The sequence below is a fragment of the Macaca mulatta genome, chromosome 1, assembly GCF_049350105.2.
Source record: "Macaca mulatta isolate MMU2019108-1 chromosome 1, T2T-MMU8v2.0, whole genome shotgun sequence".
Lineage (NCBI taxonomy): Eukaryota > Metazoa > Chordata > Mammalia > Primates > Cercopithecidae > Macaca > Macaca mulatta.
The window spans coordinates 119210482-119232713 of NC_133406.1; the positions used below are offsets into that span (position 1 = coordinate 119210482).

General features: G+C 45.1%; 1 protein-coding gene and 1 non-coding gene across 2 annotated transcripts in view; one reads left to right on the top strand and one right to left on the bottom strand.

The window, feature by feature from the left end:
- LOC708768 (NBPF member 20) overlaps positions 1-22232 on the top strand; it is an 853661-nt gene that overhangs the window by 208650 nt on the left and 622779 nt on the right.
- On the bottom strand, positions 15944-16107 carry LOC114674677 (U1 spliceosomal RNA). Its single transcript, XR_003725802.1, has one exon. It is a non-coding gene; the product is annotated as a U1 spliceosomal RNA (small nuclear RNA).

The following is a 22232-nucleotide window of genomic DNA, read 5'->3' on the forward strand; positions in this document are numbered from 1 at the left end:
CACAAGTGCCTGAAGGCAGTATGCTTGTTAAAAGTCATCACCATTCTCTTAATCTCAAGTACCCAGGGACACAAACACTGCGGAAAGCCAGCAGGGACCTCTGCCTAGGAATGCTAGGTATTGTCCAAAGTTTCTCCCCATGTGATAGTCTGAAATATGGCCTTGTGGGAAGGGAAAAGACCTGATGGTTCCCCAGCCGGACACCGGTAAAGGGTCTGTGCTGAGGAGGATTAGTAAAAGAGGAAGGCCTCTTGGCAATTGAGATAGAGGAAGGCATCTGTCTCCTGCTCGTCCCTGGGCAATGGAATGTCTCAGTGTAAAACCCAATTGTATGTTCTATTTACTGAGCTAGGAGAGAACAGCCTTAGGGCTGAAGGTGGGACGTGCTAGCGGCAATCCTGCTCTTTATGCACTGAAAATGTTTATGGAGATGTTTGCATATATGCATGTCAAAGCACAGCACTTTTCCTTAAACGTATTCATGTCACAGAGATCTTTATTCATATGTCTTTCTGCTGACCTTCTCCCTACTATGACTTTATTGTCCTGCCACTTCCCCTTTTCCAGATAGAAAAGATAATGATCAATAGACACTGAAGGAATTCAGAGACCGGTGCCGGTGCCAGCCCTCTGTATGCTGAGCGCGTGTCCGCTGGGCCCACTTTTTCTTCCTCTATACGTTGTCTCTGTGTCTCATTTCTTTTCTCAAGTCTCTTGTTCCACCTGACAAGAAACGCCTGCAGGTGTGGAGGGGCAGGCCACCCCTTCATCTGGTGCCAAACGTGGGTGCTTTTCTCTAGGGTGAAGGTAACACTCCAGCGTGGTCATTGAGGACAAGTTGACGAGAGACTCCCGAGTACATCTACAGTCAGCCTTGCGGTAAGCTTGTGCGCTCGGAAGAACCCAGGGTAACAATGGGGCAAACTAAAAGTAAATATGCCTCTTATCGCAGCTTTATTAAAATTATTTTAAAAAGAGGGGGAGTTAGAGTCTCTACAAAAAATCTAACTACGCTGTTTCAAACAATAGAACAATTTTGCCCATGGTTTCCAGAACAGGGAACCTTAGATCTAAAAGACTGGGAAAAAATTGGCAAAGAATTAAAACAAGCAAGTAGGGAAGGTAAAATCATCCCACTTACAGTATGGAACGATTGGGTCATTATTAAAGTAGCTTTAGAACCGTTTCAAACAGAAGAAGATAGCGTTTCAGTTTCTGATGTCCCTGAAAGCTGTGTAATAGATTGTGAAAAAGAGGCAGGGATAGAATCCCGGAAAGGAATGGAAAGTTCACATTGTAAATATGTAGCAGAGCCAGTAATGGCTCGGTCGACACAAAATGTTAACAATAATCAATTACAGGAGGTGATATATCCAGAAACATTAAAATTAGAAAAAAAAGGTCCAGAATTAGCAGAGCCATCAGCGTCCAAGACACGATATCAGCTGGTAGAAAATAAGACCCAGCCACCAGTAGCCTATCAATACTGGCCGCCAGCCGGACTTCAGTATCCGCTGCCCCCAGAAAGTCAGTATGGACAGCCAGAAATGTTTCCAGCGCCACAGGGCAGGGCGCTGTATCCTCAGCCGCCCACTATGAGACTTAATCCTACAGCACCACCTATTAGACAGGGTGGTGCATTATATAAAATTATTGATAAGGCAAGAAACCAAGGAGATATTCAGGCTTGGCCAGTCCCAGTAATATTAGAATCAAGACCACCTGGAGAAGGGGCCCAAGAGGGAGAGCCTCCCACAGCTGAGGCCAGATATGAGTCCTTTTCTATAAAAATGCTAAAAGATATCAAAGAGGGAGTAAAACAGTACGGACCCAACTCTCCTTACGTGAGAACATTATTAGATTCCATTGCTCATGGACATAGACTCATTCCTTATGATTGGGAGATTCTGGCAAAATCCTCACTCTCACCCTCTCAATTTTTACAATTTAAGACTTGGTGGATTGATGGGGCACAAGAACAGGTCCGAAGAAATAGGACTGCCAGTCCTCCAGTTAACATAGACGTAGATCAACTATTAGGAACAGGTCAAAATTGGAGCACTGCTAGTCAACAAGTAATATTGCAAAATGAGACCATTGAGCAAATTAGGGCTGTCTGCCTTAGGGCCTGGGAGAAAATCCAAGACCCAGGAACCGCCTGCCCCTCATTCAATACAATAAGACAAGGCTCTAAAGAGCCCTACCATGATTTTGTGGCAAGGCTTCAAGATGCTGCTCAAAAGTCAATTGCGGATGAGAATGCCCGTAAGGTTGTAGTGGAGTTGATGGCATATGAAAACGCCAATCCTGAGTGTCAATCAGCCATTAAGCCATTAAAAGGAAGAGTCCTGGCAGGATCAGATATAATCTCAGAGTACATAAAAGCCTGTGATGGAATTGGAGGAGCTATACATAAAGCTATGCTTATGGCTCAAGCAATCACAGGAGTTGCTTTAGGAGGACAAGTTAGAATATTCTGGGGAAAATGTTATGAATGTGGTCAAATTGGTCATCTAAAAAAGAATTGCCCAGTCTCAAATAAACAAAATAGAACTACTCAAGCTACAACAACAACAGATAAACAGCCACCTGGCCTATGTCCAAGATGTAAAAAAGGAAAACATTGGGCTAATCAATGTCGTTCTAAATTTGATAAAAATGGGCAACCACTGTCGGGAAACGAGAGGAGGGGCCAGCCTCAGGCCCCGCAACAAACTGGGGCATTCCCAGTTCAGCCCTTTTTTCCTCTGGGTTTTCAGGGACAACAACCCCTACTGTCACAAGTGCCTCAGGGAATAAGCCATTTACCACAATACAGCAATTGTCCACTCTCACAAGTGGCAGTGCAGCAGTAGATTTATGCACCATACAAGCAGTCTCTCTGCTTCCAGGGGAGCTCCCACAAAAAATCCCCACAGGGGTATACGGCCCATTGCCTGAGGGGACTGTAGGACTAATCTCAGGAAGATCAAGTTTAAATCTAAAAGGAGTTCAGATTCATACTGGTGTGGCTGATTCAGACTATAAAGGCGAAATTCAATTGGTTATTACTTCCTCAATTCTTTGGAGTGCCAGTCCAGGAGACAGGATTGCTCAACTATTACTCCAGCCTTTAAAGTTGGAAACAGTGAGATAAAAAGAACAGGAGGGTTTGGAACCACTGATCCGGCAGGAAAGGTTGCATATTGGGCAAGTCAGGTCTCTAAGAGCCGACCTGTGTGTAAGGCCATTATTCAAGGAAAACAGTTTGAAGGGTTGGTAGACACTGGAGCAGATGTCTCTGTCATTGCTTTAAATCAGTGGCCAAAAAATTGGCCTAAACAAAAGGCTGTTACAGGACTTGTCGGCATAGGCACAGCTTCAGAAGTGTATGAAAGTACTATGATTTTACATTGTTTAGAACCAGGTAATCAAGAAAGTACTGTTCAGCCAATGATTACTTTAATTCCTGTTAATCTATGGGGTCAAGATTTGTTACAACAAAGGGGGTGAAAAATCATTATGCCCGTTCCATTATACAGCCCCATGAGTCAAAAAATCATGACTAGGATGGGATATATACCAGGAAAAGGACTAGGAAAAAATGAAAATGACATTAAAGTCCCAATTGAGACTGAGGGAAATCAAGAAAGAAAAGGAATAGGGTATCCTTTTTAGGGGCAGCCACTGTAGAGCCTCCTAAACCCATTCTATTAACTTGGAGAACAGAAAAACCAGTATGGGTAAATCAGTGGCCGCTACCAAAACAAAAACTGGAGGCTTTACATTTATTAGCAAAGGAACAATTAGAAAAAGGACACATTGAGCTTTCATTCTCGCCTTGGAATTCTCCTGTGTTTGTAATTCAGAAAAAATCCAGCAGATGGCGGATGTTAAGTGACTTAAGAGCTGTAAATGCTGTAATTCAACTCGTGGGGCCTCTTCAACCCGGACTGCCCTCCCCAGCCATGATTCCAAAAGACTAGTCTTTAATTATAATTGATCTGAAGGATTGCTTTTTTACCATTCCTCTGGCAGAGCAGAATTGTGAAAAATTTGCGTTTACTATACGAGCCATAAATAATGAAGAACTAGCCACCAGGTTTCAGTGGAAAGTGTTACCTCAGGGAACGCTTCATAGTCCAACTATTTGTCAGACTTCCCTAGGTCAAGCTCTTCAACCAGTTAGAGACAAATGTTCAGATTGTTACATCATTCACTATATTGATGATATTTTATGTGCTGCAGAAACAAGAGACAAATTAAATTGACTGTTACACATTTCTGCAAGCAGAGGTTGCCAACGCAGGACTGACAAGAGCATCTGATAAGATTCAAACCTCTACTCCTTTTCATTATTTAGGGATGCAGATAGAAAGTAGAAAAATTAAGCCACAAAAAATAGAAATAAGAAAAGACACATTAAAAGCATTAAATGACTTTCAAAAATTGCTAGGCAATATTAATTGGATTCGGCCAACTCTAGGCATTCCTACTTAGGCCATGTCAAATTTGTTCTCTATCTTAAGAGGAGACCCAGACTTAAATAATAAAAGAATATTAACCCCGGAGGCACAAAAGAAATTAAATTAGTGGAAGAAAAAATTCAGTCAGCACAAATAAATAGAATAGATCCCTTAGCTCCACTCCAACTTTTGATTTTTGCTACTGTACATTCTCCAACAGGCAGCATCGTTCAAAATACTGATCTTGTGGAGTGGTCGTTCCTTCCTCACAGTACAATTAAGACTTTTACATTGTACTTGGATCAAATAGCTACATTAATTGGTCAGGCAAGATTACGAATAATAAAATTGTGTGGAAATGACCCAGACAAAATAGTTGTTCCTTTAACCAAGAAACAAGCTAGACAAGCCTTTATCAATTCTGGTGCATGGCAGATTGGTCTTGCTGATTTTGTGGGAATTGTTGATAATCATAGCCCGAAAACAAAAATCTTCCAGGTTTTAAAATTGACTACTTGGATTTTACCTAAAATTACCAGACACGAACCTTTAGAAAATGCTCATTTACTGATGGTTCCAGCAATGGAAAAGCGACTTACACAGGGCCAAAAGAGCGAGTAATCAAAACTCAATATCAGTCTGCTCAAAGAGCAGACTTGGTTGCAGTCATTACAGTGTTACAAGATTTTAATCAACCTGTTAATATTATATCAGATTCTGCATATGTAGTACAGGCTACAAGGGATGTTGAGATAGCTCTAATTAAATATAGCATGGATGATCAGTTAAACCAGCTGTTCAATTTATTACAACAAACTGTAAGAAGAAGGAATTTTCCATTTTATTTTACTCATATTCAAGCACACACTAATTTACCAGGACCTTTAACTGAAGCAAATGAACAAGCTGACTTACTGGTATCCTCTGCATTCATAAAAGCACAAGAACTTCATGCTTTGACTCATGTAAATGCAGCAGGATTAAAAAACAAATTTGATGTCACATGGAAACAGGCAAAAGTTACTGTACAACATTGCACCCAGTGTCAAGTCCTAAACCTGCCCACTCAAGACGCAGGAGTTAATCCCAGAGGTCTGTGTCCTAATGCGTTATGGCAAATGGATGTTACACATTTACCTTCATTTGTACATTTGTACATTGAACAAATTATCATGTGTTCATGTAACAGTTGATACTTATTCACATTGCATATGGGCAACCTGCCAGACAGGAGAAAGTAATTCCCATGTTAAAAAACATTTATTATCTTGTTTTGCTGTCATGGGAATTCCAGAAAAAATTAAAACTGACAATGGACCAGGATACTGTAGTAAAGTTTTCCAAGGCCGGGCGCGGTGGCTCAAGCCTGTAATCCCTGCACTTTGGGAGGCCGAGACGGGCGGATCACGAGGTCAGGAGATCGAGACCATCCTGGCTAACATGGTGAAACCCCGTCTCTACTAAAAAAATACAAAAAACTAGCCGGGCGCGGTGGCGGGCGCCTGTAGTCCCGGATACTCGGGAGGCTGAGGCAGGAGAATGGCGTGAACCCGGGAGGCGGAGCTTGCAGTGAGCCGAGATCCGGCCACTGCACTCCAGCCTGGGAGACAGAGCGAGACTCCGTTTAAAAAAAAAAAAAAAAAAGTTTTCCAAAAATTCTTAATCAGTGGAAAATTACACATACTACAGGAATTCCTTATAATTCCCAAGGACAGGCCATAGTTGAAAGAACGAATAGAACACTCAAAACTCAGTTAATTAAACAAAAAGAAGGGGGAGAGACAGTAAGGAGTGTACCACTCCTCAGATGCAACTTAATCTAACACTCTATACTTTAAATTTTTTAAGCATTTATAGAAATCAGACTACTACTTCTGCAGAACATCTTACTGGTAAAAAGAACAGCCCACATGAAGGGAAACTGATTTGGTGAAAACACAATAAAAATAAGACGTGGGAAATAGGGAAGGTGGTAACCTGGGGAAGAGGTTTTGCTTGTGTTTCACCAGGAGAAAATCAGCTTTCTGTTTGGATACCCACTAAACATTTGAAGTTCTGCACGTCCACGGAGACGGAAACACCGCAATCGAGCACCATTGACTCGCAAGATGAACAAAGTGACGATATCAGAAGAACACATGAAGTTGCCATCCACCAAGAAGGTGGAGCCGCCAACTTGGGCACAATTAAACAAGCTGACATAGTTAGCTGAAAAAAGCCTAGTGGACACAAAGGTGACACAAACCCCAGAGAATATGCCGCTTGCAGCTTTAATGATTGTATCAACGGTGGTAAGTCTCCCCATGCCTGCAGGAGCAGCTGCAGCTAATTATACCTACTGGGCCTATGTGCCTTTCCCGCCCTTAATTCGGGCAGTTACATGGATGGAGAATCCTGTTGAAGTATATGTTAATAATGGTGTGTGGGTACCTGGTCCCACAGATGATCGTTGCCCTGCCAAACTGGAGGAAGAAGGAATGATGATAAATATTTCCACTGGGTATCGTTATCCTCCTATTTGCCTAGGGAGAGCACCAGGATGTTTAATGCCTGCTATTCAAAATTGGTTGGTAGAAGTACCTACTGTCAGTCCCACCAGTAGATTTACTTATCACGTGGTAAGCGGAATGTCACTCAAACCACAGGTAAACTATTTACAAGACTTTTCTTATCAAAGATCATTAAAATTTAGGCCAAAAGGGAAACCTTGCCCCAAGGAGATTTCCAAAGAATCAAAAGATTTAGTTTGGGAAGAATGTGTGGCCGATAGTGCGGTGATATTATGAAACAATACATTTGGAACTGTTATAGATTGGGCACCTCGAGGTCAATTCTATCACAATTGCACAGGACAAACTCAATTCTGTCCCAGTGCACTAGTGAGTCCAACTGTTGATAGTGACTTAACAGAAAATTTAGACAAACATAAGTGCAAAAAATTACAGTCTTTCTACCCTTGGATATGGGGAGAAAAGGGAATCTCTACTCCTAGACCAAAAATAATAAGTCCTGTTTTTGGTCCTGAACATCCAGAATTATGGAGGCTTACTGTAGCTTCATACCGCCTTAGAATTTGGTCTGGAAACCAAACTAGAAACAAGAGATTATAAGCCATTTTACTCTATCAACCTAAATTCCAGTCTAACAGTTCCTTTACAAAGTTGTGTAAAGCCCCCTGTTAGTCATAGGAAATATAGTTATTAAACCAGACTCCCAAACTATAACTTGTGAAATTGCAGATTGTTTACTTGCATTGATTCAACTTTTGATTGGCAGCACCGTATTCTCCTAGTGAGAGCAAGAGAAGGCCTGTGGATCCCTGTGTCCATGGACCAACCATGGGAGGCCTCACCATCCATCCATATTTTGACTGAAGTATTAAAAGGCGTTTTAAATAGATCCAAAAGATTCATTTTTACTTTAATTGCAGTGATTATGGGATTAATTGCAGTCACAGCTACAGCTGCTGTGGCAGGAGTTGCATTGCACTCTTCTGTTCAGACAGTAAGCTTTGTTGACAATTGGCAAAAGAATTCCACAAGGTTGTGGAATTCACAATCTGGTATCGATCAAAAATTGGCAAATCAAATCAATGATCTTAGACAAACTGTCATTTGGATGGGAGATAGACTCATGAGCTTGGAACATCGTTTCCAGTTACAGTGTGACTGGAATACGTCAGATTTTTGTATTACACCCCAAGTTTATAATGAGTCTAAACATCACTGGGACATGGTTAGATGCCATCTACAGGGAAGAGAAGATAATCTCACTTTAGACATTTCTAAATTAAAAAAACATTTTTGAAGCCTCTCAAGGTCACTTAAAAGTTGTACCTGGAGCTGAGGCGTTAGATCAAGTGGCAAAAAATCTTTTGGATTAAACCCCATGACTTGGATTAAGTCTATTGAGAACTCTACTGCAGTAAATTTTGGAATTATGTGTCTCTGTTTAATCGGCTTATTTTTAGTGTGCCGAACCAGTCGAAGAATCCTACATCAGAATCGAGAGAATGAACAAGCCTTCATCGCCATGACACATTTATATAGAGGAAAAGGGAGGGAGAATGTTGCGGGAAGTCAGGGACCTTGAATGCAGAGACTGGCTGAAGCCACGGCAGAAAAACATAAAATGTGAAGATTTCATGGACATTTATTAGTTCTCCCAAGTTAATACTTTCATAATTTCTTATATCTGCCTTTAATCTCTTAATCCCATCATCTTTGTAAACTGAGGAGGATATATGTCACCTCAGGACCCTGTGATGATTGCCTTAACTACACAAATTGTTTGTGGAGCATGTGTGTTTGAACAATATGAAATCTAGGCATCTAAAAAAAGAATAAGATAACAGCAATGTTCAGGGAACAAGGGAGGCAACCTTGAACTGGCCGCCGGTGAGCCGGACGGAACAGAGCCATATTTCTTCTCTTTTCTTATGCAAATAGGAGAAATATCGCTGAATTCTTTTTCTCAGCAAGGAACATCCCTGAGAAAGAGAATGCGCTCTAAGGGTAGGCCTATAAACGACCCCCTTGGAAGCGTGCCGCCTTTTACGGTTGAAGCCGAAGGGATGAAATAAGCCCCGGCCTCCTGTAGTGCTCCCAGGCTTATTAGGATGAGGAAATTCCCACCTAATAAATTTTGGTCAGACAGGTTGTCTGCTCTCAAACCCTGTTTCCTGATGAGATGTTATCAATGACAATGTGTGCCCAAAATTTCATTTTTAATTTTAATTGTAACACCATCCTGTGATCTCATCCTGCCTCCACTTGCTTTGTGATATTCTATTACTTTGTGAAGTATGTAATCTCGGTGTCATGATGACAATGGTGGTTTTGTTGAAAAGAAAAGGGGGAAATGTGGGGGAAAGAAAGAGAGATCCGCCTGTTACTGTGTCTATGTAGAAAGAAGTAGACATAAGCGACTCCATTTTGTTCTGTATTTGAGATGCTGTTAATCTGTGACCCTACCCCCAACCTTGTCCTTGCAAGACACATGTGCTGTGGTGACTCAAGGTTTAATGGATTTTGGGCTGTGAGGGATGTGTCTTTGTTAAACAAGTGCCTGAAGGCAGCTTGCTGGTTAAAAGTCATCACCATTCTCTTAATTTCAACTACCCAGGGACACTTACACGCCAGAGGTGGCAGGGACCTCTGCCTAGGAAAGCTAGGTATTGTCCAAGGTTTCTCCCCATGTGATACGCTGAAACAATGCTGCTAAAAGGTTTATGGAGATGTTTGCATATGCATCTCAAGGCACAGCATTTTCCTTTAAACTTATTCATGTCACAGAGATTTTTGTTCATATGTCTTACTGCTGATTTCCTCCCTACAATGATCCTATTGTCCAGCCACTCCCTTATCTTTAAGATGGTAAAGATAATTATCAATAAATACTGAGGGAACTCAGAGACCGGTGCCGGCGTGGGTCCTCTGTAAGCTGAGCGCAGGTCCCCTGGGCCCACTTTCTCTTTCTCTATACTTTGTCTGTGTGTCTCATTTCTTTTCTCAAGTCTCTCGTTTCACCTAACGAGAAACACCCACAGGTGTGGAGGGGCAGGCCACCCCTTCATACTGGGGGCTCCACTGTAGTAAATTTCAGAATTATGTCTCTTGTTAATCTGCTTGTTTTTAGTGTGCCGTACCAGTCAAAGAATCTTGCATCAAAATCGAGAGAACGAACAAGCCTTCATTGCCATGGCACATTTATATAAAAAGAAAGGGAGAGATGTTGTGGGAAGTCAGGGACCCCGAATGGAGGGACCGGCTGGGGCCATGGCAGAAGAACATAAATTGTGAAGATTTCATGGACATTTATCAGTTCCCCAAATTAATACTTTTATAATTTCTTACGCCTGTCTACTGCAATCTCTGAACATAAATTTCTTTGGCAAATAGGAGAAATATTGCTGAATTCTTTTTCTCAGCAAGGAACATCCCTGAGGAAGAGAATGCGCCCTGAGGGTAGGCCTATAAACGACCCCCTGGGGGTGGCCACCTTTTACGATCGAAGACGAAGGGATGAAATAGGTCCCAGTCTCCTGTAGCGCTCCCAGGCTTATTAGGACGAGGAAATTCCCGCCTAATAAATTGTGTTTGGACAGGTTGCCTGCTCTCAAACCCTGCTTCCTGATAAGATGTTATCAATGACAATGTGTGCCCGAAACTTCATTAGCAATTTTAATTTCACCCCATCCTGTGGTCCTGTGCCTCAGAAACTGAGGCAATTGCAGGAGTTGCTGATGGCCTCACAAATCTTAACCCTGTCGCTTGGGTTAAGACCATTGGAAGTACTATTGTAAAATTTCATATTGATCCTTGTGTGCCTGTTCTGTCTGTTGTTAGTCCGCAGGTATACCCAGCAGTTCCAGAGAGACGGCGACCATCAAGAATGAGCCATGAACGATGGCAGTTTTGTTGAAAAGGGGGAAATGTGGGGAAAAGAGAGATCAGACTGTTACTGTGTCTATGTAGAAAGAAGTAGACATGAGACTCCATTTTGTTCTGTACGAAGAAAAATTATACTGCCTTGAGATGCTGTTAATCTGTAACCCTACCCCCAACCCTGTCCTTGCAGAGACATGTGCTGTGTCTACTCAAGGTTTAATGGATTTAGGGCTGTGCAGGATGTGCTTTGTTAAACAAGTGCCTTTGATGCGCCATGCGCATCAAAGCACAGCACTTTTCCTTAAACTTATTCATATGTCTTTCTGCTGACTTCCCCTACTATGACCCTATTGTCCTGCCACTTACCCTTTTCCGAGATGGTAAAGATAATGATCAATAAATACTGAGGGAACTCAGAGACTGTTGCCCGCGCCAGTCCTCTGTATGCTGAGCGCCTGTCTGCTGGGCCCACTATTTCTTTCTCTGTGTCTGATTTCTTTTCTCAAGTCTCTCATTCCACCTGACAAGAAACGCCCACAGGTGTGGATGAGCAGGCCACCCCTTCATTCAAGTAAGTGCATTAACAATATACTTCTCAGTTGCATCCCTGGAATCCATGGGAAGCCCAGGAGAGCCCATCAAGTGCTACAGGATCAAGCCCAAACAGAACAGGACTAGGCATGGCTTCCTCACTAGGAGCCAGGCCAAAGTCACCTCCTTCGGTCCCAATGGAGGCTGGAACTTGGTTCACCTGCAACGGGAGGACCCGGCCCAGAAGGCATCGACTTCATCTTCATGGTGCCTTCAGATACAAAATCATCTAGGATTTCTTTTCTCTTTGATCTACTTCCAACTCTCCCTTTGTATTTATTTATTTGAGAGGGAGTCTTGCTGTGTTGCCCAGGCTAAAGCATAGTGGGGCAATCTCAGCTCACCACAACCTCCGCCTCCTGGGTTCTAGGAATTCTCCTGCCTCAGCCTCCTGAGTAGCTGGGATTACAGGCGCTCCTCTTGTAGCCTCGCCCGGCTACTTGTATTTTTAGCAGAGATGGGTTTCACTATCTTGGCCAGGCTGGTCTCAAACTCGTGACCTGTGATCCACCCACCTCCGCCTCCCAAAGTGCTGGGATTGCAGGCATGAGCCACCGCGCCTGGCCCTATTTCTTCAAGACCTTTTGGGATCCCTCATGCGCAGGACCTAAGGGGGTGGTGCCCTTCCCTACTGGTCCCTCCCTGCCTAGTGTCTTCGGAGCCCTAACTCACCCGAATGTTACTGCCCTCCCGATGACAGCAAGAGAACCAAAGAGGGCGGCAGGTACGATGGGAACCACAGGGTCACCGCAGACCGGCGCCTCACGGGCTTCTAGCAACTTGAATAAATGCCCCCTGAAGCTTCTCTTCAAGTCACAGGGAAGAGGAAGGTGGCTGCCGACCCTGCGGCAGAAGCCACGTGGAGAGAAGCTGGCCCTGCCCCTGGTCCTTGAAAACAGGTTTGGCCAGGCTGATTTTGACGGGTAGGCCCAAAGAAAAGACTCAAAGGCAGACCAAACTCTGACCCCAAGATTAAGGGCTTTCAAATGTCTGATCGTTTTCAGGTTGGTCAGTAGAATCAATTCCATCTTCATCAGGAGATTCCTTTGCCAAAATTCAGAGACCTGGGGTTCCTGCTGCTTGCACCACAGAAAGCCAATCACTGAGATGATTATTGCCAAGGAAGAGGCTTTAGTAGGGTGCTGCAGCAGAGGAGATGAGAACTCAGTCTCAAATCCATCTCCCTGACCAACCAATACCAGAGGCTTAGATGGCCTAAAGAAATGTAACAATGTGTAAGAAAACAGGAACTTTGGCCAGGCGCCGTGGCTCACGCCTGTAATCCCAGCACTTGGCCAGGCGCAGTGGCTCATGCCTGTAATCCCAACACTTTGGGAGGCCAAGACAGGCAGATCACGAGGTCAGGAGATCGAGACCATCCTGGCTAACATGGTGAAACCCCGTCTCTACCAAAAATACAAAAAGAAAGTAGCTGGGCGTGGTGGCGGGTGCCTGTAGTCCCAGCTACTTGGGAGGCTGAGGCAGAATTGCTTGAACCCGGGAGGCGGAGCTTGCAGTGAGCCGAGATCACGCTACTGCACTCCAGCCTGGGAGACAGAGCAAGATACCAGTCTCAAAAAAAAAAAAAAAAAAAGAAGAAGAAGAAAAGAAAACAAGAAAACAGGAACTAGGGAGGGGCAAGGAAGCAATCATGATGAATGAGGGGTCCAGCATCTCATTGTCTGGGTGACTTTCAGTTCTTTGATATCTTTTTTGAGAGGCCTGAAGGAAGGAACTCAAAACACATATTAAGTTTCAAGCTTTAAGATCAGAAGGGTCCATTTCTATGTTTATCCAAAAATCTACATATGGGACTATTGGGTGGGTTTCAGACCAAGAAAAAGAAAGAGTGCTCATATCAAAGTCTGCAGTTCACCAAAGAGAAAACATAATTTTCCGACCAATAGGATGTATAAGGTCAAAGAACGACCAGCCTACAGTACTGTTTATTGGCCTGAGCATAGGGAAGGATGAAGTTGCACCAACGAAATGGGATTAAGCTGCAGGTGCAGGCTAGGCGCGGTGGCTCACACCTGCAATCCCAGCACTCAGGGAGGCTAAGGTGGGTGGATCACTTGAGATGGGGAGTTTGAGAGCAGCCTGACCAACATGGTGAAACCTCGTCTCTAATAAAAATACAAAAATTAACCGGGCGTCATGGCGGGCACCTGTAATCCCAGCTACTAGGGAGGCTGAGGCAGGAGAATTGCTTGAACCTGGGAGATGGAGGTTTTAATGAGCCGAAATTGTGCCGCTGCACTCCAGCCTGGGAAACAGACCGAGACACCTTCTCAAACAAAAATTTTTTAAAAAGTGGCAGGTGGAAAAAAATCTGGGTTTTGGTTCAGAGCCCCTGGGGCCTTTCCTCAGTAGTTTTCTCTTTCCTTGAAAAAGGAACCCGGTCTCAGTTTCTGCATCTCTCTGAGTGCTTTTGGAGATTGAGGATGGTGAGGTCTCAGTGCTTGGTCCCCTTCTAACTCTGGGTACCTCCCCTCCCGTGGGTCAACCTGGTCCAGTGCACAGGCCCCAGCTTCAACGACCATCTTCCCCCACCCTTTGCTCCTAGCAAAGGCCATTTCTAGGTCAGTTGTGAGGTACAGCCAGGACAGGACAGCTGGCTCCGAGATTTTTGGCTCTGGAAGGCCCTGAGTGCTGTGGTCCCCCAGAAGGCTGTCTCCCTCTTGTGGAGGAAGTGACCCCCGCTGGAGAAAGTGTGGAGGGAAGCGAGTGCACTTGCACGAGGGAACTGAGGCAAGCGGTAGTTCTCGGCTCTCAGTGCAAAAGACATTTGTCATCTGAGAGGCTGGACTCAGTTATTATAATTTTCAATTTTGTCAATAAAAACTGAGTCAATAAAAACTTACTTGTAGAAACCTCCTCACAAGACCTCCCATCTTACATTCCAGGGAGAATAGCAGGGTATTCCGCCAAGACATAGGTTAGACTGCGGTTCTGATCTGCAGGCCTGGATGACCTGCGCAGGGGCACCAGGGCACGGGCAAAGCCCTTCCCCTACACAAAGCAAGCGTGTTATGTCTACAACCGAACGGGGGCACTAAGAGCCCCCAAAATGCACTGTTTTCATTCCAAAGAAAACCACCAGTTCTGAGTACAACTTCTATCTGGCTCTTTTAGCTGAGTACACGTTTCCTCAGCACAGAAATCCTGCAAACTCCCGTGAAAGCTGTGGTGAAAAGCAGGAGCTGCACCTACGTGCAAGATGGATCACACCTGTAATCCAAGCCCTTCAGAAAGCTGGGCGGATCACTTGAGCCCAGGAGTTGGAGCCCAGCCTGAGCAGAATGGTGAAACCTCTACGAAAAAAGAAAAAAAAGAAAGAGGAAGGCCGGGCGCAGTGGCCCAAGCCTGTAATCCCAGCACTTTGGGAGGCCGAGACGGGCGGATCACGAGGTCAGGAGATCGAGACCATCCTGGCTAACACGGTGAAACCCCATCTCTACTAAAAAATACAAAAAACTAGCCGGGCGAGGTGACGGGCGCCTGTAGTCCCAGCTACTCGGGAGGCTGAGGCAGGAGAAAGGCGTGAACCCGGGAGGCGGAGCTTGCAGTGAGCTGAGATCCCGCAGCTGCACTCCAGCCTGGGCGACAGAGCCAGACTCCGTCTCAAAAAAAAAAAAAAGAGAGAGAGAGAGAGAGAAAGAAAGAAAAAGAAAGGAAACAGAGAGAAAGAAAAGAAAAGAAAGAAAATAAATACAAGAAAAAGAAAAAACTAGCCGTGCGTGGTGGCGTGTGGTTGTCCTACTCGGGAGCCTGAGATGGGAAGATTGGGCCACTTCTCCAGCCTGGGCGGTACACCGAGACGCTTGTCTCAGGGGGAGAAAAAAACCAAAACAAAACACAGAGGCTAAGAGGTAACTCTGAGGACAGCGGAAAACACCAAAGTTTTTTTGTTTTTTTTGTGTGTGTGTGTGTTTTTTTTTTTTGAGACGGAGTCTCGCTCTGTCACCCAGGCTAGAGTGCGGTGGTGCGATCTCGGATCACTGCAAGCTCCACCTCCCGGATTCACGCCATTCTCCTGCCTCAGCCTCTGGGGTAGCTGGGACTACAGGCGCTCGCCACCGCGCCCGGTTAATTTTTTGTATTTTAGCCAGGATGGTCTCGATCTCCTGACCTCGAAATCCGCCCACCTCGGCCTCCCAAAGTGCTGAGATTACAGGCGTGAGCCACCGCGCCCGGTGGGAAAACACCAAAGTTTCTAAGAGATATTAGAAGCCCTGGGACCGCAGAACAAACTAGAAAACTGCCCGGCCTAGGTACCTGAGCTCCGCCTAACATGTACCGCAGCGTCTAACCTGGGAGACCACCCAAACAGAGACGGAAACTCGCCTTCCAAGAAAATGAGTAGCAGCTGTATCTGGCCCCGAATGTGAACTCGTAAAATAAAGCCCAAGTCACGCGAAAAGAAACAGCTGACTACACAGAACACAACCATGAGATAAAACACTGCAGACGAAGCAACGAACACTAGCGTCAGAGCTATTATTTAAATCACAATAACAAGAGAAAGCGCGAACGCAGTCCCCCACTACCACAAATTATGCAGTCGAGTTTCCCACATTTGGGGAAATCGCAGGGGTCAGCACATCCGGAATGCAATGGATAAGTCTGGCCCTGGAAAAACCACCTTCGTGATCATGGTATCTCCCCTGCCAGGTAAATATAAGCTTTTGCCTTCCGCCCTGCCACAGCCTCACATGCCTCACCCTTTACAAACATGGTTACTTGCCCCGCGCACTCCCGAGCCCTCCTAGCCCTGACACACAGCTGGAACTCTAGTTCCGACCCGCGGTCCCAGACTCGCTCCCACAGCACGGGAACTCCTTCGTGGCGAAGCAGCAGGCGGCGAAGCGGCAGCCCCTGCGCTGCCTCATCTACGTAGAAGTCGCCCTCTCCGTGATGTCACCGACAACGCCTTTCCCAGTCCCCGTCTGCTCTTCCGCCCCACCCTCCGCCAACTCAGCCGATCAACCCGCTCCCGGTGCTGGCGGGGGAAGTGACAGTCTGCCTCTCCCTCCTTTTCCTCCTGCCATTGTTCTTCGGGGAGGTGCGCAGAGACCCCGCATCTGGCCTTCCCCAAAGAGGTTGATACTTGACTTGTGTCCTGCAGATAACCCTTCTGGCAGCCAACTGAAAGCTTGTGCACCCTTCTTCAGATAATGTATTTTAATGCGCAGACTAGAACATTTAGGATTACAAAGAAAACCGTTTCCTTTCAAACCTGTTTATCTTTGTGATGTAGCATTCCGCTTCAAGTTGAAAGCCGTTCAATGTCAGAGAGAAAACATACCTATGAAAACAGAGAGGCTATGAAACCAGGGTGCAAACGAGCCATCCTTACTGGTTTTACCACTAGAAGTGTTACAAAGACAGTTGTCCAATTTCATGAATCTTGAAGAGTTTCTGTTGTTGTTGTTGTTGTTGTTGTTGTTTCAAATACAGTGAAATACAAAAATATGTGGCCCGCGCAGAGATGATTGGACACTCTCAGGCATGGTGATGGACTTTGTCGTCTCTTCCACGGCCATCTCAGAACCTTAGTGCTTACCTCATATTAGTATTTTATATTCCTTGTATATAACCCAGAAAACACTGTGAAGTAGAGCAAAATTGGAAAGCCCAAGTCAAAGACCATTGAACATTTACAAGTAGATTCTATTCTGTTGCTCAAATCACAAAACATGAAATGGAGGGGTCTCCTTTGGAGACCATAAAGTCTGTGACATGGTGGCCAGTTAGGTCACTGGAAAACATGGCAAAATATTGAAAATAAGGGATTAGGTGAGAGTGTAGCAACTGAATACTAAATGCTTAATCCAGGTGCTATTCCCTGGATACTGACAGGGAGACACATTGTCCAAGTAATACTTTCTATAGTGTAAACCACAAATAAAATTCTAAGCCCTTCAACTATTTGAATGCACCCCTCCTCTCAGCCAATGTCATTCCAAAGTTAACCTGAAAAACTAGTTCAGACCATGATGGGAAGTAGGGGTGAGATATGCCTCGTTATACCCTCCTTCCTTTGGAATTCAGGCACAACTGACCAGCACATCTGACCAGGCCCAACAGGCATTACAACAGAGATCTTAAGACTTTTTGTACGGCCGGGCGCGGTGGCTCAAGCCTGTAATCCCAGCACTTTGGGAGGCCAAGATGGGCGGATCACGAGGTCAGGAGATCGAGACCATCCTGGTTAACATGGTGAAACCCCGTCTCTACTAAAAAAAAAAATACAAAAAACTAGCCGGGCGAGGTGGCAGATGCCTGTAGTCCCAGCTACTCGGGAGGCTGAGGCAGGAGAATGGCGTGAACCCGGGAGGCGGAGCTTGCAGTGAGCTGAGATCGGGCCACTGCACTCCAGCCTGGGTGACAGCGCGAGACTCCGTCTCAAAAAAAAAAAAAGACTTTTTGTAGCAATAAGACACCAAATTCCAGCCTGACTCTAGTGTAGCATTACATGACAGATAGCAGGCCCTGAAAGAAATAAAAATATTTTACCCTAAAATATATTTTTTATCATATTTTGAAATGTCCCTACAAAGTTGTCTCTTGTGGGGAAAGTCTACATGCTATAGGGAATCCCTTTCCAGGTTTTTTCCCTAATCCATGCACCTTTTAAAGTCTGATAAGAAACACTTACAATCAATTCTCTCTGAAGCCTGCTACCTGGAGGCTTCATCTGCATAATACGAACAACCCCTTAACAGGAGACTCCCTTCTGGGATTCCAGGTCTTTAGATAAACTCTTTCAACCAATTGCTAACCAAAGTATCAGAAAATAATGGCTGGTAACTATTTAATTATGCATACATATTAGTAGAATTTTGGAGGTGGGCACAGTGGCTCATGCCTGTAATCCCAGCACTCCCTCACGAGGCTGGCAGATTGCCGGAGGCCAAGAGTTTGAGGCCAGCCTGAGAAACATGGTGAGACCCTATCTCTACCAAAAAAAAAAAAAATTAGCCAGGCATGGTGGTGAGCACCTGTGGTCCCAGCTACTCAGGAGGCTGAGGTGGGAGGACTACTTGAGCCTGGGAGGTGAAGATTGCAGTGACCCAAGCTTGCAACACTGCACTTCAGCCTGGGTGACAGAGGAATGGGCCTTCACTAGACACTGATCCTGCTGGCAACTTGATCTTGGACATGTCCTCCATAACTGTGAGCAATAAATTTTTGTTGTTTATAAGTTACTCTGTGGTATTTTGTTACAGCAGCACAACTGGATTAAGACATCAACCTGACCTTAAGAAATCATCTCAAATCAGTCTTGGCTCTGATGGGAAACAAGGGGCACACTCAGATGTGTGATTTAAAGAGAGTTTTATGAAGAGAATATTTATAAATACATAGACAGGATCAAAATAACCCAACAAAGGACTGAGAGGCGCTCAGAATCTAGAATCAGTGGAGAAGTTGTATTGCCTGTAGGACTGGATTGTTGTATAAGTCTGTTCAGGTTGCCATAACAAAATACCATACACCAAGTGGCTTAAACTATGGAAATGTATTTCTCACACTTCTGGAAGTTGGGAAGTCCGAGATAAAGGTGCTAGCAAAGCGGATTTCTTTCTGAGGTCTCTTCCTATGGCAGGTAAGTGGCTGTAGTTTCACTGTGTGCCCATGCGACCATTTCTTTGTGCACCAGGGGGAAGGCAGAGGAGCAAGCTTTCTAGTGTCTCTTCTTATACTGAAATTAAATTCATCATGAGGACCCCACTCTCATAACCTCATTTAATCCTGATTACCTCTCAAAGGCCCCAGCTGCATAAACCATCACATTGCAGGTTAGGGCTTCAACATTTAAGTGTGGGAGTTGGTGTTCACAATTCAGTCAACTGGAGTGGAAATTGAAATGGGAAAGGAAACCAGTAGTTACTAGAGAGACCTATTGCCTTGGGGAGGATCACTGGACAGGACTATGGTCTTTGGAGGAATCAGTGAGTGACAGCTGACAAAGATTCTTTCTGTGAAAACAAGTAATTTAAGGCCGGGTACAGTGGTTCACACCTGTAATCCCAGCACTTTAGGAGGCCGAGGCAGGTGGATCACAAGGTCAGGAGATGGAGACCATCCTGGCTAACACGGTGATACCACGTCTCTACTAAAAATACAAAAAATTAGCCAGGCGTGGTGGTGGGCGCCTGTAGTCCCAGCTACTTGGGAGGCTGAGGTAGAAGAATGGCATGAACCTGGAAGGAGGAGCTTGCAGTGAGCTAAGATTGCACCACTGCACTCTAGCCTGGGCGACAGAGCTAGACTCCATCTCAAAAAAAAAAAAGAAAGAAAGAAAGAAAAAGAAACTAAGTAATTTAAAATGTAAGTTGTTGGAACTCCAAATTATTTTGAACCTTAAAAAAATGTAAATATGGGCCAGGCACCATGGCTCACACCTGTAATCCCAGCACTTTGGGAGGCCAAGGCAGGCAGGTCACCTGAGATCAGGAGTTCGAGACCAGCCTGACCAACATGGAGAAACCCCATCTCTACTAAAAATAAAAATTAGCTGGGTGTGGTGGTGCATGCCTGTAATCCCAGCTATTCAGGATGCGGAGGCAGGAGAATCGCTTGAACCTGGGAGGCAGAGGTTGCAGTGAGCTGAGATGGCACCATTGCACTCCAGCCTGGGCAACAAGAGTGAAACTTTGTCTCAAAATAAAAAAAAAGAAAGAAAGAAAATGTGAGTATGGCGCCTAAGCCACATGAGAGGTACCTGTAAACCAGGCAGTTATAACCTTTGTTTCTCTGATTATAGATTGGCCTTCTTCCTTACCTGCATTGTTTTCTTTTTTTTTCTTTCTTTTTTTTTTTTTTGAGATGGAGTCTTACTCTGTGGCCCAAGCTGGAGTGCAGTGCCATGATCTCAACTCACTGCAACCTCCACCTCCCGGGTTCATGCCATTCTCCTGCCTCAGCCTCCCAAGTAGCTGGGACTACAGGTGCACACCACCATGTCCTGATAATTTTTTGTATTTTTTAGTAGAGACAGGGTTTCACCGTGTTAGCCAGGATGGTCTCATTCTCCTGACCTCGTGATCCGCCCGCCTTGGTCTCCCAAAGTGCTGGGATTACAGGTGTGAGCCACCGTGCCTGGCCACCGCACCTGGCCACATGCATTGTTTTCTTTCCTTTTTTTTTGGAGACGGAGTTTCACTCTTGTTGCCCCAGGCTGGAGTGCAATGGCACGATCTCAGCTCACCACAACCTCTGCCTCCCAGGTTCAAGCGATTCTCCTGCCTCAGCCTCCCTAGTGCTGGGATTATAGGCATGTGCCACCACGCCCGGCCAATTATATATTTTTAGTAAAGACAGAGTTTCTCCATGTTGGTCAGGCTGGTCTCAAACTCCCGACCTCAAGTGATCCGCCCGCCTTAGCCTCCCAAAGTGCTGGGATTACAGGCGTGAGCCACCGCGCCCGGCCACATGCATTGTTTTCTAACATGTTATATAAATTACTGAAGGGTGCCAGGGAAGATTGCTTCCCTTTTCACTGCTGATTTTCATTATAAATGAACTTTCTTCTTACCTTGCTCTCATAAAGACTTCATGGTTATTGCATTGTCTTAAGATCCAGTGTTCAATACACTCCTTTAAATTGGAAAGGAAATGTGAGCCAGCTATAAAGAAAGAAAATAAGCAGTATGGGAAAAAAAAAAAAAAAGAGGTCGAGCACAGTGGGGCTCATGCCTGTAATCCCAGCACTTTGGGAGGCCGAGGCAGGCGGATCACTAGAGGTCAGGAGTTTGAAACCAGCCTGGCTCACATGGTGAAATCCTCTCTCTACTAAAAATACAAAAAATTATCTGGGCATGGTGGTGGGCACCTGTAATCCCAGCTATTCAGGAAGCTGAGACAGGAGAATCGCTTGAAACCAGGAGGCAGAAGTTGCAGTGAGCCAAGATGGTGCCACTGCACTCCAGCCTTAGCAACAGCGTGAGACTCCATCTCAGAACAACAATGAAAAAAAAAAAAAAATTCTGGAACTAATTCGTTGTAGCTGTTGAAGAAGCCCTGTATAGAAAATGTTGTGATCCAGGCCGGGCGCGGTGGCTCAAGCCTGTAATCCCAGCACTTTGGGAGGCCGAGGCGGGCGAATCACGAGGTCAGGAGATCGAGACCATCCTGGCTGACACGGTGAAACCCCGTCTCTACTAAAAAATACAAAAAACTAGCCGGGCGAGGTGACGGGCGCCTGTAGTCCCAGCTACTCGGGAGGCTGAGGCCGGAGAATGGCGTGAACCCGGGAGGCGGAGCTTGCAGTGAGCTGAGATCGGCCACTGCACTCCAGCCTGGGCGACAGAGCGAGACTCCGTCTCAAAAAAAAAAAAAAATGAAAATGTTGTGATCCTATTAAATATTTTTTTCTTTCTATGTAAGCAAGAGCTTGACTTTTGCCTTCGCAGCACTGACCCCATTTCTCTGGAGTCTGTGTACCCTGATTGGCTATTCCCAGATTTTTGTTTGAATACACTCTTTTTAAATTTTTACCATTAGTTCCCACAAGCAGAATGAATAAACTCTTTAATACCAAATTCTGAACCTTTCAATTATTTCGGATTGACATTTCCTTGGTCAAACTCTAATCAGGCTCTTCTGAGTCCTCTTCTCACTAGGCCTCAACTATTGAGCTTCTGTGTTCCTCTCTGCATTGTTCAATCTCAGCAAGAATCCTTCTCAGTCAATTTAGCCAGAACTCCCCATCCTCAATAGCTGATCACTCATAATAGGGCTCCTCATCCTTCACCATCCGCTAGGTGATGTCTGATCACCCTGTGTTCAGCAAGAATCC